Source organism: Acomys russatus, chromosome 21 (genome assembly GCF_903995435.1).
Source record: "Acomys russatus chromosome 21, mAcoRus1.1, whole genome shotgun sequence".
NCBI classification, from domain to species: Eukaryota; Metazoa; Chordata; class Mammalia; order Rodentia; family Muridae; genus Acomys; species Acomys russatus.
In genome coordinates, this window is record NC_067157.1 from 5,619,793 (window position 1) to 5,636,039 (window position 16,247).

Consider the following 16,247-nt stretch of genomic DNA (forward strand, 5'->3'; position numbering starts at 1 on the left):
TCCCAAAACTAGGGAAACATTGAAGAATTCCACCCTCTGAAATAGGTGATATGTGGGAAACTTAGGCTATACTTATCTGGAGTCCACTTGACCTGAGAGGTGGATTTCCTGTAGCTTACAGGAATCCTTCTTAAGGTTACAAAGAAGATAAGTTTCAAACATGTTAGCATCACCTTTGTTTGTAATCTGAAATACACAATGCAGAAATAGGCAGTAGACACACACCGCTTGATCTTGATTTTCAGTATAATGAAAGAGGGGCTTCTTTTCTCTATTCAGGAGACTGGATGTATAAGCAACATTTCTAAGTCTATGCTTAAAAGACAAACCAATGGAAATTTAAAATCTTGTTCTTGAAACTATAATAGTGTGTTGTATACTGGATTTTTAAAAAAATTTTTTATTAATTTATTCTTGTTACATCTCAATAGTAATCCCATCCCTTGTATCCTCCCATTCTTCCCTCTCTCCCATTTTCCCATTATTCCCCTCCCCTATGACTGTTCCTGAGGGGGATTACGTCCCCCTGTATATGCTCATAGGGTATCAAGTCTCTTCTTGGCAACCTGCTGTCCTTCCTCTGAGTGCCACCAGGTCTCCCCCTCCAGGGGACATGGTCAAATGTGAGGCACCAGAGTACCTGAGAAAGACATATCCCACTCTCCACTCCACTGTGGAGAATGTTCTGACCATTGGCTAGATCTGGGTAGGGGTTTAAAGTTTGCCACCTGTATTGTCCTTGGCTCGTGCCTTAGTTTGAGCGGGACCCCTGGGCCCAAATCTGCCTATCATAATGTTCTATTTGTAGGTTTCTAGGACCCTCTGGATCCTTCTACTTTGCTATTCTCCCACGCTTCTCTCATTTAAAGTCCCAATAGGATGCCTTCCCCTCTGTCCCAGTTTCCTGTTAAGTGAAGGCTTTCGTGGGACATGTCCCTTGGGCTAGTATGCAGATATAAGTGAGTATATACCATTAGAGTCTTTCTGCTTCTGGGTTAACTCACTCATTATGATCATTTCTAGCTCAATCCATTTATCCACAAATGTCAGGAATTCCTTGTTTTTAATAGCTGAGTAGTATTCCATAGTGTATATGTACCACAGTTTCTTTATCCATTCTTCTACTGATGGACACTTAGGCTGTTTCCATGTTCTGGCTATTATGAATAAGGCTGCTATGAACATGGTTAAAAATATGGAACGCTTCACGAATTTGCGTGTCATCCTTGCTCAGGGGCCATGCTAATCTTCTCTGTATCGTTCCAATTTTAGTATATGTGCTGCCAAAGCGAGCACTATACTGGATTTTTTATGGGAGATTCCTAAATAAGAGCTTCAGTGATTAATGTTAAATATTTTTGATACATTAAATCATCTTCTTAGACACTAAAATACTTTCTTATGTCCTCACAACTTAAGCTTCTGTATTCTTAGGCCTTACACAAGTTTTACATCTCTCTTCCTACCTAATTATTTACCATGAGGTCTGTGAGCAAGGCAACCAATTTGCCTTTTAAATAAGAGATCTAGTGGTTAGTACTTGTAACTAGCTAATTTAATGCCTTGAAATAAGGAGCTAATTCTCTGTTCTTGACCTGTCAAACTACCATTAGCTTAGCTGTCAATGTGGTCAGAGACCTGAAAAGGATAAATTGCAATCTAAATGAATCTATGTATCAATCAAAATGACAGAGATGACCAGTTAGTCCACAGTCCACTACCTAGACAGTTGCTCCAGGCTCCTTTGGTTTTCCTGGCAATATAGGCAGAGCCAGTCTGGCCATCAGGCACAGAAGATGAAAGGCTTTTTCTGCGGAGGAAGAAGATGGGAGGGTGTGACCTCACCTCATCTTCAGCAATGTGAGACAATAGCTCTCCAGGTGATCAGTTTGCCCACAGTTCAGGCACGGAGTTTCTCAGGCTTAGCCAGGCTAAGCCCCTGACCCCCAGGCTAGCTGGTTGATGAACTACTAAAAACTTGGTACACACTCTGTCCCCTCTGAGTTCTGGGGATGCCTGAGACTACAGGCTTCAGGGACACATACACCCCCATTATCATTTCTCATCTACATGCACGGTGTCTTTATATTTTCTTACTCCCCATCAGGAAACCTCCAGCCTCTACACCTAAATCTGGCCTGAAAGACTTTAATTCATTGACCTTTCTTATGAAAATTTTAATACTATTCAGAAACTCTTATTGGGTTCAGGGTGGAAGCCAAGAAAACTCACTTCAGATGCAGAAGCTTAAAAGGAAAGCTTTATTTTCTGAGCGAAGGAAGACCAGCTGAGGATCTGAACCACATCCTTAAGGGAAAGTTGTTTTACATATTTGAAGGTGAAAACCACAATTAGCTCATACAGGGAGCCAGATGGTGGAACAGGGTGGTCAGCTCTGACTCAAGTTATTTTGCTCAAAAGAAGTTTTAGATAACCTTGAAAAGTGTCCCTGGCAGTATTTAGGGTACATCCAAAGTGGAACCATGTATATAAATAGCAAAATATGAATATGATACCATTGAATCATAGATAACAAGGGAGCAGACAGAGTGTAGTTTAATGTAAGGTCAGCTGGACCCTCTGGCAGGGAATTTTCCCAGAGTTGGTGGTCTTTGGGATGGAGTTAGGCTGTTTATAACAAAATGGAGTCTGACAGCTTTTAACATGAACTCTTCACACTAAGAGTGATCGATGAAATGAAAAGCAATCCCCTATTTCTCTTTTCTCAACACTCTGTCTCTTTCTCTTTGCTTACTCTACCATGCCGTATACGCAGCGTGTCAGAACAAGATGAGAACAATAGCCACACACACGCGCACACACACACACACACACACACACACACACACACAGAGGTATGCAGGCAGGCCAGCACACATACACGCAATCATGCCTACTCCAGCCATGGACAGCTCCACAGCAACCAGATTTCTCAAGATTAATCCTGAGGTATTGTTGAATCATTTGCTTGTGAATTTGATGCTAAATTCTACTCAGTCCAATTCCTCCTCATGGATTTCCTCCCACGTTGACCTGCTCCGAACCACTTCTACTCCCCCCGCCCTCCTTAAGCAACTAGTTTGCAAGGTTCCAAACTCTCACTCCTCCCCTGCCCCCTCTTTAATTAACTCTCTATCACAAAAACCTGTCCTCATTAAAATCCCAAAACAACCACAGGCAAATGATTCCCCAGATATCTAAAACTCTGCTCTACTCTTCCAAAGTCACTGATCTCTAAGGCTTTATTTGTCAACTCTTAAAAATCTTTCCTCTCTGATTTCTTTACACTCTTTTCTCAAAAAACAAATCTTAAGATTATGCTATGAACTCTTATCTGAAGATCTGCATTATTTGATCATTGGGTATGATATTTAAATCTAAGTTCAATTATGGTTTAGAACATATATATGTTTGTAACATCTATAGAAACACAGATATTTTAAAAAGGTGACCACATGAACAACATGGCTTGCAACCTGCCCAGTGACTCACTTGCCACAAAATAAACAAAACACTGAACATGCAGAACAAAGAACAAATACGAAAAGTAACAAGGGAAAAAGACCAAAGAACACATACAGGCAGACCTCTTAGAATTATACCTGATTTCTCAATTTCTAAAAGCCAGAGTGACCTGGGAAAATGTGCTGCAGACTCCGAGATACCACAGATAACAGCCCAGACTACTATACCCAGTAAAACTTTCATCACCATAGATGGAGAAAACAAGATATTCCATGCTGAGGTCAAATTGAAACAATATCTATCTATAAATCCAGCCCGACAGAAAGTGTTAGAAGAAAAACTCTTACCTAATGAGGTTAATTACATCTATGAAAACACAGGAAATAACACACACACACATGCATGCACACGCACACATACACATTACTACTACTGTCATCAATAACAACAATAACTAAGTAACAGGAATCAATAATCATTGGTCATTGATATCTCTCAACATCAGTGGTCTCAATCCCCCAGTACACAGACTAACAGAATGGATACAAAAGCAGAAGCCATTCTTATGCAGCAAACAAGAACTACATCTCAACATTGAGGATAGACATTCCTTCCAAGAAAAAATTTGGAAAATGATATTCCAAGTAAGTGGACCTGATAAGCAAGCTGGCATACACTTTTAATAACTAACAAAATAGAATTCAAACCAAAACTAATCAAAAGAGTTAGGGAAGGAGACTAACATACTCTTCAAAGGAAAAACCCACAAAGTTGACATTTCAATTTTTAACATCTACACCCCAAACACAAGGGCACCTAAATTTGTAAAACAAAACAAAACAAAAAACAAAAACAAAAACAAAAACAAAAAACAAACAAAAAACACTACTATACTTTAAATCACATATGAATGGGATTGAGGTGCATGGTATGAAATTCATAAAGAATCAATAAAAAGTTAAAAATAAAATAAAACAAAAATGAATCCTAATGATATTCTGCTATGCTCATAGATCAGTTCCTTATTCAGGCATCATCAAAGAAGAAGCTTCCTCCTGCAGCAAATGAGAATAGATGCAGAGACCACAGCCAGACCTTACATGTGTGAGAGTCTAAGTGGCCTCCATCAAATCCCTCCCCTCAGAGCTCAGTGAACCCCATAGAAGGGGAGGAAGAAAATAAATATAAGATCCAGAAGGAATGGAGAAGAAGGCTCTCTGAATTAACTAAGCAGGGCACATATGAGCTCATAGAGCCTGACACAGCAAGCATAGGGCCTCCATGGTTCTGCACCAGGTCCTTTGTGTATATATTATAGCTTTTAGCCTAGTGTTTTCATGGGACTCCTGGGTATCTGATTCTTGTGCATTCTCTTGGGGTTATTTTCATTCTCTTGGGTTGCCTTGTCCAGCCTCAATGTGATGGTTTTTGCATTATCTTATTATATTTTATTTTGTCATGTTTAGTTGTTATCTCTTAGAAGCCCTTTCTTTTCTAATGGAAGACAGAAATGGAATGGTTCTCCAATAGACAGATAGTGAAAAAAACTAGTGGGAGTAGATGGAGGGGAAGCTATAGTCAGAATCTATTGTATGATGAAACAATGTACTTTCAATAAGAGAGGGAAAGGGAGTTGCCACTAATAATCACATGACATAGTCAAGACTAGGCTGTCTTGAAAGCCAACACCATTAGTCCAAAACTCTTCAATTTAGCTTCAGGCAGATTTTGTTGGTTGGTTTGTTAGTGTTTTGGAAAATGTCAGAAAGCAGCTGCATTCTTTGCCTAAATATCATAAGAACAATCTTTATGCCACTTACTAATATTCTTCTTCTCTAAAACTTCTTGAACAGGGCTGTCATAATCTATATTACCCTCATAGCCACTGTCTTCCATACTCCTACAAGTATGACCCATTAAGCTCTACTTAAAACATTCCATTGCTTTCCTAATTCAAAGTCCACATTTTGCCAATAAAAAGCATGGTCAGGCTTGTCACACCAATATACCAGTCCCTGGTAACATCTTCTGACTTGGTCACTGTTCTGCTGCTGTAAAGAGACACCAGGACCATGGCAACTACAGTTAGTTGGTGGCTGCTTTACTGTTTCAGAGGTTTAGTCCATCATCATCATGGCAGGAAGCATGGCAAAGGAGACATTGAAGCAGTAATTAACAATTACATCATAATCCATAGGTCTGGGAGGCTTAGCCTAGATCTACTCCTTGAAGCTTTTAGCCTCTGTACAATCTAACCTACGCCTAGAATATTTTCATCCTCTGAGACTTACTGCTTAATAAGCTCACCCTTACTTGTTCTTCCTGAGCTCTGGGCTGGCTGGTTCAGCTCTGCTGTTCTGGCTCAAACTCCTGTCCCAGATGACTTAGTCAATCTGTTTTTTCTCTCAGCATGGAATTGCTCTGCTTGGCCTCAAACTAACTCAACAATCTTTTCTAATCTTCTGGCTTCTTCTCATTCTTTGCCTCATTCCATCTTCACCTGAGTGCTCCCTCTCTCTCTCTCTCTCTCTCTCTCTCTCTCTCTCTCTCTCTCTCTCTCTCTCTCTCTGCAACCCCTGGTCCTCAGTTACAATGGAAATTATGGTGGAAAGATGAAGCAAAGGCCATAAAACAATGAAATCAAGCCAGGAGTTAGGTTAAGGGCAATATGCTGATTTACAAAGGCAGTTGAAATTTGGTGATCACACCTTGGCACTATGTCATCAAACAGCTTTAAATCCTTGGGATAAGGTTGAAGAATCATGAAAGAGGTCTGAGTCATTTACTAAAATTATGCAAGGCCCAAAAGAAGCCCTTTCTGGACAGCAGGCATGAGTCTTCACAGCGGGTCTGGGTCGCGGGGTTCGAAAGATGAGGACCTCAATGCATTCTGAGGAGGAGGATTGTGTTCCAGAGCTACACAGAAATGTTCACCCCTGAGAGCACTCTGATTGAAAGGAAATGCTTAGTGCAATGTATTAGAAATACCCAGACTGAGATCTTCCAAGATGGCATCAATCACACACTGTGTCTGATCCATGGAACAACAGTGACTACCCAGCCACCAAAGGATCATACTGAGACCTCCAAAACACAGTGTTGGTGTTTCTCAGAAAGCAAGCAATCCTGTCATTTGGATCGTCCATACCCTCCTGCTGCAGGACCAGGACCATGAAACCATGCTCAGGCCACTTTTTGGATTGCAGCCCAGTGCAGTGCTGACCAAGGAGATGACTTTTGAGGAAGGGGTGATGTTCCAGGCAAGGACTGAACCACCCTCACCACAGGCCTCATTGACCTCCTCTCATGGGCTACGACCATGTTCAGTGCTATGAGCTGGATCGCGCATATGTGGATACTAGGGGCAGCACGGAGGTGGAGACCCATGGCAGATGGAGCACACAATGGAACCAGAGACACAGGAGGTGGAATCAGCAGAGCCACAAGTTCACCGGGACAAGAAGCTGAGCTGGGCCAATATCAATGGTTTCTGCGAGCTACTCAATGAAGACTTTGAGGGGCCTCTACTTGCCACCTGTTTGATGTCCCACAAGATCCCATAGGAGTAGGAGGCCATCCAGGCCTTGATGGCCAACAACAATCTGGCGAATTGAATGGAAGAAGGAAAGCTGACCCTGAGGACATGGAAGTAGGAGAGCTGACCCTGAGGACATGGAAGTAGGAGAACTGACCCTGGGGACAAAAGAACAGGAGACCTGGCCGTGAGGACATGGGAGCAGGTGAGCCATCCCTGGGAACATGGGGGCCAGAGAGCTGGCCCTGCCTTGAGGACACAGGAGCTGGAGAGCTGGCTCTGCCCTGAGGACACAGGAGTGGGTGAGCAGCCCTGACCTGAGGACACAAAAGTGGGCAAACCAGCCCCACCCCAGGACATGGGAGGTGGAGAGATGGCCCCACCATGATGACAAGGAAGTGGGTGAGCCAGCTCTGCCATGATGACATAAGAGCAGGAGAGTTGGCCCTGCCATAGTGATATGGGAGCAGGAAAGTGTGCCCTGCCCTAAGGACAAGGGAGTGAGCCTTGATTCAGGGCTCTGAGTGAACCTCACCCCAACATCTACCCCATGTATGACCTGCTAGAACACATGATGGGGCCAGATCTGCAGATTCAAAGATTAAGAATCACCTTGACACACAGCAACAACAGAATATCTGACAGCAGTCCCAGTGAGGATCCGGTAATGATAGTGTAGGCCTCCAACCAGACCCATGACTCATCCAATGAACATTTGAAAGTAAACATGTGTGTACAAAAGGTTATACTGCGTGATACACTACACCTTCTGTGACAAGATTTTTTGTTTGTCTGTTTGTTTTATTTTACTGGGAGTAGGAGAGGGATTTTGGTGCATGACCGGTAAATCATAGACATTCAATAAAAGTTTTTTTTTTAAAAGAAAGGTATAAGTGAATGTAAGTACAAATAATGAGAAAAAAAGAAGCCTTTCCTGAATTTTTGATAAGATTGACATCAGCTATAAAGTGTAGCATCAAATTGGGCAGTTGAAAAGGTACTAATTCAAATTTTGGCTTTTGAAAATGCTAATTCAAAATACAAAAGAGTAATGAGACCTTTAAAGGCAAGGTCTACACCAGCAGAGGAATGGATTAGACATAAAGCTGATATTGGATCTCATGTTTATGATGCTAATCTGATAGGAGAAGTAATTTCTAAAAGACTTAAGAAATATCAAAAATGGCAGACATTTTAATTATGGTAAGCAAGGCCATTTGAAAAAAGTATTGTAGGTGAGGTTTTTCATAGAAACAATGGTTTCTCTAGAGATAATTCAAAAAGAAGGCCCTAGCCTTCTAGAATATGCTGAAGGTGTGCCAAGGGCAGGCATTGGACTAATAATTTTCAACTGCCAAAAAAACATTTTGTCCTAGGAAATATATAACCCACCAGAGAAGAAAACTCCAGAGTTGGGATTAGCACAGGGTTTTGTTTTTATCTTTTCAGGAGAATAAAAACATCTAACCAGAATATGAAGACCACTGGACAAATTAAGCATCTGAAGAAAAAGGACAGATTATCAAAAGAAAAATGTGACAAGAAAAAGAGTAAGTTGGCCAAGTGATGCTGCCCACCTCTATCTTGTCTCTTTGGCCCTTTACAGACATAGTGGCAAATGGTCTTTATGTGGTCCCAATTCCATTAAAAAATTGAAGCTGGCTTTGGGGTTGGAGAATAGCTTTCTCCTCTAAATTCATGCATGCTTGTTAAAGGAAAATCCAAATTCTTTGTCTCATATCAGAAGAGCCACCTGGTATAGGACAGAGGAAAACAAAAAGTAAGAGGTTGCCCTATTGCCACTGATCTCATAATCTTTGCTTTTCATTTTACTCTCTATTTTTTAAGGTCTAATATATATATACACATACACATATATAAAATATATACACATACATACATACGTACATACATACATACACACACACATATAGATATAAACATTCTGTCATGATACTAGTAGTTGTGCAGAGTATTAACTAATTTAAAAATAAGCTTCATGTAGCTTTCTGTATGTGTTTCCAGGTTTAAGTCTGAAGCAAGTAACTAGAACCAGTTTGTGTCCCTTGGATTTACTTACTAGATTATGGTCCTCAAACCTTTCTGAGATTTGCTGAATATGGCATTTAACATGTTTGTGGTTTTCTATCACTTCTAGCAGTAACATTTTAGGTTTCCAAGAAGATGACAGGCCCCCAACAATGAATCCACGTAGACTCAGGGCAGGGGGTGCGGGGAACTATTCTATGTTTCTTCTGTTCCCTGGTTCTGTGAAAACAGTGGACACCTTTGAGTTGACTGCTATGTTCTGCCTAGTCAGGATTGCCACTAATATGACAAATACCACCCAAAAATCATCTTAGGACATTCAAATTTCTGAGTTCATATAATGAACATTTTATAGAACTTTGAACTGAAAAATACTTAATCCCAAGACTGCCAAATACAACCAAGATGGACATTGTTGAAAGCTTGACAAAAAAAATTGCTTCATTATTGCAAATAACTTTACTGTATTAGAGTTAAAATTGTTCCTTTTTATTTTGACAAAAAAGGGGATATAGAAATATGTAGGAACAATAGCAAAAAAGGGTAGATTATTGAAACTACTCATAGATCTTTGTATATTGATGCAAAAATCAAAGTTATAATTGGCTTCATTGGTATACATCTTTGTATATTAATACAAAATTAAGGTTATCTTTTGATTACAGCATACTATGTACCAACTCATTTTAAGGTATTGTACATCTGTCATTCATTAAAATGCAATGTGATGTTCTAGTTCATTTGAAAGCTGTTATCAGAAGCTGTTTAGGATAATTAAGAAATGCAAACTAATAGTCAACCAAACTTGTGGTTTTGTTAGGTACTAATTTTCTAACTCAGTCACTCAATATTTAGCTACAAACTCATAGCTCAGATATACTACAGATGCATAAATGATCTTCAAAAACCTCAGAGGGAGGATCCAAGATGGCGGCGAGCAGTGTGGACTGTGTTTGGAGGCTTCAGTGAACAATTCAGGGAATTGCACAGATTTCTGAGCCAGGAACACCGAGGTTCCCACACCACAGCAGCGGGAGTGCTCCACGGTTCGAAGGGACCAGGATGTGGAGGACATGCGTGCCCCTGCACATGGAAGCAGCAGCGGCAGAGGCAGCAGAGGCACCAGCGGCACCAGCAGCAGCGGATGAGGTTTGCAGCTCAGAGCCTTCCAGTGGAGGCGATTGGTGTGGTGGCAGGAGGGAGTTGCTGTAGGAGAGGAGACTCTGGGCAGGATTTGGGTCACGTGGTGCCTTGGGACCCAGACTGGACTCAGCGGACAGTTCGGCCCCAGAGTCCCGGGTTCAACTCAGTGTGCAGTGCCATGGAGACGCTGCCTCAGCTCAACAAGCAATTCCACCTGAGGCACCAGCTCAGAGCAGCCACAACTCCCCTGCTGTGATGCAGGCTGCGCTGAGTGCTCAGTTCCACCCTAGGCAGCAGCTCAGCTCAGCGGCAGCTCCCCTACTGTGAAGCAGTGTGGGCGGAGCACTCGGATCCACCAGCGGCGCTAGCTCAGTGCAGCCGCAGTTCTCCTGCTGTGATGCAGACGGGGCGGAGCGCTCAGCTCCACCGGAGGCTCTGGCTTGGCTCACCAAGCAGTTCTGCCCAAGAAACTAGCTCAGCTCCGCGGGCAGTTCTGGGGCGCTGATGGAGGCTGAGGTTAGCATGCAGATTCAGCCCAGAGGCCCTCCCTGGACTTGCCAGGCTGTTTGGGCCCAGAGACTCTACCTGAGCTGTGTGCACAGTCTCAGCGGCCCTAAGACTATGGCTGGTCTATCCACGCAGTTTAGGCCCAGGGTCCCGGGCTAAACTCAGCATGCAGTGTGAGTCCAGAGTCCCTGGCTGAGCTCGGGGCACAATTCTGCCCTGGAGACTCGGATGGAGCTCGTCGTGCAGTTTGGGGTCAGAGTTCCTAACTGTGCTTGGCAGACAGATTGGGTCCAGAGACTCTAGCAGAGCTTTTGACACAGTCCCGATTCTAAGACTCTGGTGGGACACAGTGTGCAGTTTGAATCCAGAATTCCTGGCTGAGCTTGGCGGACAGTTCAGGCACTGAGTCAATAGCTGACCACAGCACACACTTTGAGCCAAAAGCTTCTAGCTGAGATTGGCGCACAGTCCCAGCCAAAAATTCTGGCTGGACTCAGTGTGCATTTTGGGCCCAGAATCACTAGCTGTGCTCAGAAGATGGTCCAGGCCCTGAGAATCGAGATGAGCTCAGCCCATGGTTCGGGCCCAGTGTCCCTGGCTGGACTTGGCAGGGGACACAGAAGGCTGTGGATAACTTGGCCTGACCCAGCATGCATTCAGAGACCCAGAACGATTGCAGGACCCACAGCACAGGAGAGGTGAAGATCACTGGCTATGAGAGTCCAAAACGACAAGGCCAACTTCCTGCCATCGACACCAGTGAAGCATCAGAGCTTACAGCCTAGGGAAATCGTGAGAAAACAAGTGAATCTATCATCAGACTCCCTCCATCCAATTCTGGAAGCTACCCAACAAAAACAAAGATGGCAAGATGTCTAAAGGACAGCGTAGAAGCATACGCAAAAAAACCCAAAACAACATGGCGTCTACAGTTTCCAGCTATCCCAAAGCAAACAACCCGGAGAACTCAAATACAATGGAAATACAAGAAAATGACCTCAAATCCTTAGTAATGAGAATAATAATGGAGGAAACAAATAAAATTTGTAATCAAATGCAGGAAGACACATCCAAACAGGTCAGAGACATAAAAGAAGCACATAGAGTGGAACTGGAAAAATTGCAGAAAAATGGAAACAACCAGATGAAAGAAATCAATAAAACGGTTCAAGCTCTGAAGACCTATAAAGAGGCAATGGAAGAAACTCAGGAATACACAAACAATCAGGTGGAAGAAATAAAAAAATCAGTTCAAGACCTGAAAATGAAAATGGAGTCAATGATAAACACACAGACAAAAGAAAAAGGAGAACGTGACACCTCAGAGAAGAAGGCAAGCAACACAGGGGTGAGCTTTTCTAAGAGAATCCAAGAGATGGAAAAACGAATCTCAGGTCTAGAAGATACCATCACAGATATTGAATCAACCATTAAAGAAAATGCCAAATCTGGAAAAATCCTGACACAAAACATCCAAGAAATTAAGAACACCATGAAAAGAAGAAATCTGAGGATAATAGGCATTGAAGAAAGAGAAGATATCAGAATCCAAGGCCCAGAAAATATTCTCAACAAAATCATAGAAGAAAATTTCCCCAATCTAAAAAAAGAGATGCCTATAAACATACAAGAGGCCTACAGAACACCAAATAGAATTGACCAGAAATGAAAAACTGCCCGTCACATAATAATCAAAACACAAAACATACAGAACAAAGAAAAAGTATTAAAAGCTGGAAGAGAAAAGGGCCAAATAACATTTAATGGTAAACCTATCAGAATTACATCTGACTTCTCAGCAGAGACCATAAAAGCCAGAAAGGCCTGGACAGAGATCCTGCAAACCCTAAGAGACCACAGATGCCAGGCCAGACTACTTTACCCAGCAAAACTATCAATAACCATTGATGGAGAAAACAAAATATTCCATGACAAAAACAAATTCAAACAGTACCTATCCACAAATCCTGCTTTACAGAAGGTACTAGAAGGAAAACTCCATCTCAAAGGGTCAAGCTACAACCAAAACTACTCAGGAAATAGATAACTATACCATGGCAAAAACACTACACAAACGCTCGACTGGAAACAACATCAAAATTAAGACTCCTAACAGTAACTGGTCATTAATATCTCTCAACATCAATGATCTCAATTCTCCAATAAAAAGACACACACTAACTGAATGGGTGCATAAAAAAGATCCAACATTCTTCTGCATTCAAGAAACACATCTCACCCATAATGATAGGCATTACCTCAGGGTAAAAGATTGGAAAAACATATTCCAAGCAAATGGTCACAAGAAGCAAGCAGGCGTTGCCATTTGAATATCGAACAAAATAGACTTTCAACCAAAAGTAACCAAAAGGGATGAGGAAGGGCACTTCATACTCATCAAAGGTAAAGTCAACCAAGATGACATCACAATTCTGAACATCTATGCTCCAATACAAGGGCACCCACATTTGTAAAAGATCTGCTAAAAAAGCTTAAACCACACATCGATCCCCACACAATAATAGTGGGAGACTTCAACATCCCACTCTCACTGAAGGATAAGTCATTGAAACAAAAACTAAGCCAAGAAATAATATCATTAACCAATGTCATGGGCCAAATGGATCTAACAGATATCTATAGAACCTATCGTCCAAACAAGAAAGAATATACCTTCTTCTCTGCACCCCATGGAACCTTCTTCAAATTTGATCACATTGTAGATCACAAAGCAAGCCTCTAGAGATACAAGGGGATTGAAATAATACCTTGTATCCTATCAAATCACCATGCTCTTAGGCTGCAATTCAACAACAACAGAAATGACAATAAGCCTACACGTATGTGGAAACTAAACAACTCTGCTAAATGACACCTGGGTCAGGGAAGAAATAAAGAAAGAAATCAAGGAGTTTCTGAAATTCAATGAAAATGAAGGAACAACATACCCAAATTTGTGGGATACATTGAAAGCAGTGCTAAGAGGAAAATTCATAGCACTAAGTGCCTTTAAAAAGAAATTGGAAACATCGCACATAAGCATCTTAACGACACAACTGGAAGCCCTAGAAAAAAAAGAAGCAGAAACACCCAAGAGGAGTAGATGCCTGGAAATAATCAAACTCAGGGCTGAAATTAACAAATTAGAAACTAAGAAAACAGTCCAAAGAATCAACAAAACCAAGAGCTGGTTCTTTGAGAAAATCAACAAGATAGACAGACCATTAGCCAACCTAACTAAAAGGCAGAGAGACAGTATTGAAATCAACAAAATCAGAAATGAAAAGGGAGACATAACAACAGACACTGAAGAAATACAAAGAATCGTAAGATCCTACTTTGAAGGCATAAACGCCACAAAATTTGAAAATCTAAGGGAAATGGATGATTTTCTTGATCAATTTCACTTGCCAAAGTTGAGTGAAGAACAGATAAACAAGCTAAATAGTCATGTTTTCCTTACAGGAATAGAAGCAATCACTGATAGTCTCCCAACCAAAAAAAAAAGCCCAGGGCCAGATGGTTTCAGTGAAGAATTCTACCAGACCTTCAAGGACAAGCTAATACCAATACTATTCAAGCTACTCCAAAAGATAGAAATGGATGGAACATTATCAAATTCATTCTATGAGGCCATAGTCACATTGATACCTAAACCTCACAAAGACTTAACAAAGAAAGAGAATTTCAGACCAATTTCTCTTATGAACATCGATGCAAAAATACTACATAAAATACTTCCAAAACAAATACAAGAACACATCAAAGATATCATTCATCATGACCAAGTAGGCTTCACTCCAGGCATGCAGGGTTGGTTTACTATAAAGAAATCCATCAATGTAATCCACCATAGAAACAAAGTGAAAATAAAAAACCACATGATCATCTCCTTAGATGCAGAGCATCTAAGCATTTGATAAAATCGAACACACATTCATGTTTAAAGTTTTGGAGAGATCGGGAATACAAGGTACTTTCCTCAACATAATAAAGGCTATATACAGCAAGCCAATAGCCAAAATCAAAGTAAATGGTGAGATACTCAAGGAAATTCCTCTCAAATTGGGAACAAGGCAAGGCTACCCACTCTCTCCATATCTCTTCAACATAGTACTCGAAGTTCTAGCCAGAGCAATAAGACAACAAAAAGAGATCAAGGGTATCTAAATGGAAAAGGGGAATGTCAAATTATCCTTATTTGCAGATGATATGATAGTGTACATAAGTGACCCTCAAAATTCCACCAGAGAATTCCTAAGGCTGATAAACACCTTCAGAAAATTGGCTGGATACAAAATTTACTCAAAAAAGTCTGTAGCCTTCCCAAACACAAATGACAAGCTTGCAGAGGAAGAAATTAGGAAAACCACACCCTTCACATTAGCCACAAGCAATATAAAATATCTAGGAGTTACTCTAACTAAGCAAGTGAAGGGCTTGTTTGAAAAAAATTTCAACACTCTGAAGAGAGATTGAAGATGACATGAGAAGATGGAATGATCTTCCTTGCTCATGGATCGGGATAATTAAGATAGTAAAAATGGCAATCCTACCAAAAGCAATCTACAGATTCAGTGCAATCCCTGTCAAAACACCTACACAATTTTTTAAAGGCATTGAAAGCTCAATTTTCAACTTTATATGGAAAAACAAAAAATCCAGAATAGCTAAAACAATCTTATACAATAAAAGGTGCTCTGGGGGGATATTCATACATGATCTCAAGCTGTGCTATAAAGCAATAGTAATTAAAAATGCATGGTGCTGGCACAGCAACAGGCTGGTTGATCAGTGGAATCAAATCGAAGACCCAGATATGAATCCACACACATACGGTCACTTGATTTTTGACAAAGAAGCCAAATCCATTCAGTGGAAAAGGATAGCATCTTCAACAAATGGTGCTGGTCTAACTGGATGTCTATGTGTAAAAAAAATGCAAATGGACCCATATTTGTCACCTTGCACAAAACTCAAATCCAAGTGGATTAAAGACCTCAAAATAAAACCAGAGACACTAAGTCACTTAGAAGAAAAAGTGGGGAAGAGCCTGGAACATATTGGCACAGAAGACAACTTCCTGAACAGAACACCAACAGCCCAGGCCTTAATGTCAACCATTAATAAAAGGGACCTCATGAGGCTGAGAAGCTTCTGTAAGGCAGGAGACACTGTCAAGAGAACAAAGCGACAGCCTGCAAACTGGGAAAAGATTCTCACCAACCCTACATCTGACAAAGGACTAATATCCAAAATATATAAAGAACTCAAGAAATTAAACAACACCAAAACAAATAACCCATTTGAGAAATGGGGCTTGAACTAAACAGAGAATTCTCAACAGAGGAATATCAAATGGCTGAGAAACACTTAAAGAAATGCTCACCGTAGTTAGTCATCAGAGAAATGCAAATCAAAACAACTCAGAGATTCCCATCTTACACCCATCGGAATGACTAAGGTCAAAACTCAAGCGACACCACATGCTGTCAAGGATGTGGGGAGAGAGGAACACTCCTTCATTGCTGGTGGGAATGCAAACTAG

At 41.1% G+C, this 16,247-nt stretch overlaps 1 non-coding gene across 1 annotated transcript; it reads right to left on the minus strand.

The window, feature by feature from the left end:
- Positions 1-1,189: 1,189 nt before the first annotated feature.
- Positions 1,190-1,296, minus strand: LOC127205426 (U6 spliceosomal RNA). The gene has a single exon (XR_007832637.1). It is a non-coding gene; the product is annotated as a U6 spliceosomal RNA (small nuclear RNA).
- Positions 1,297-16,247: the final 14,951 nt, after the last annotated feature.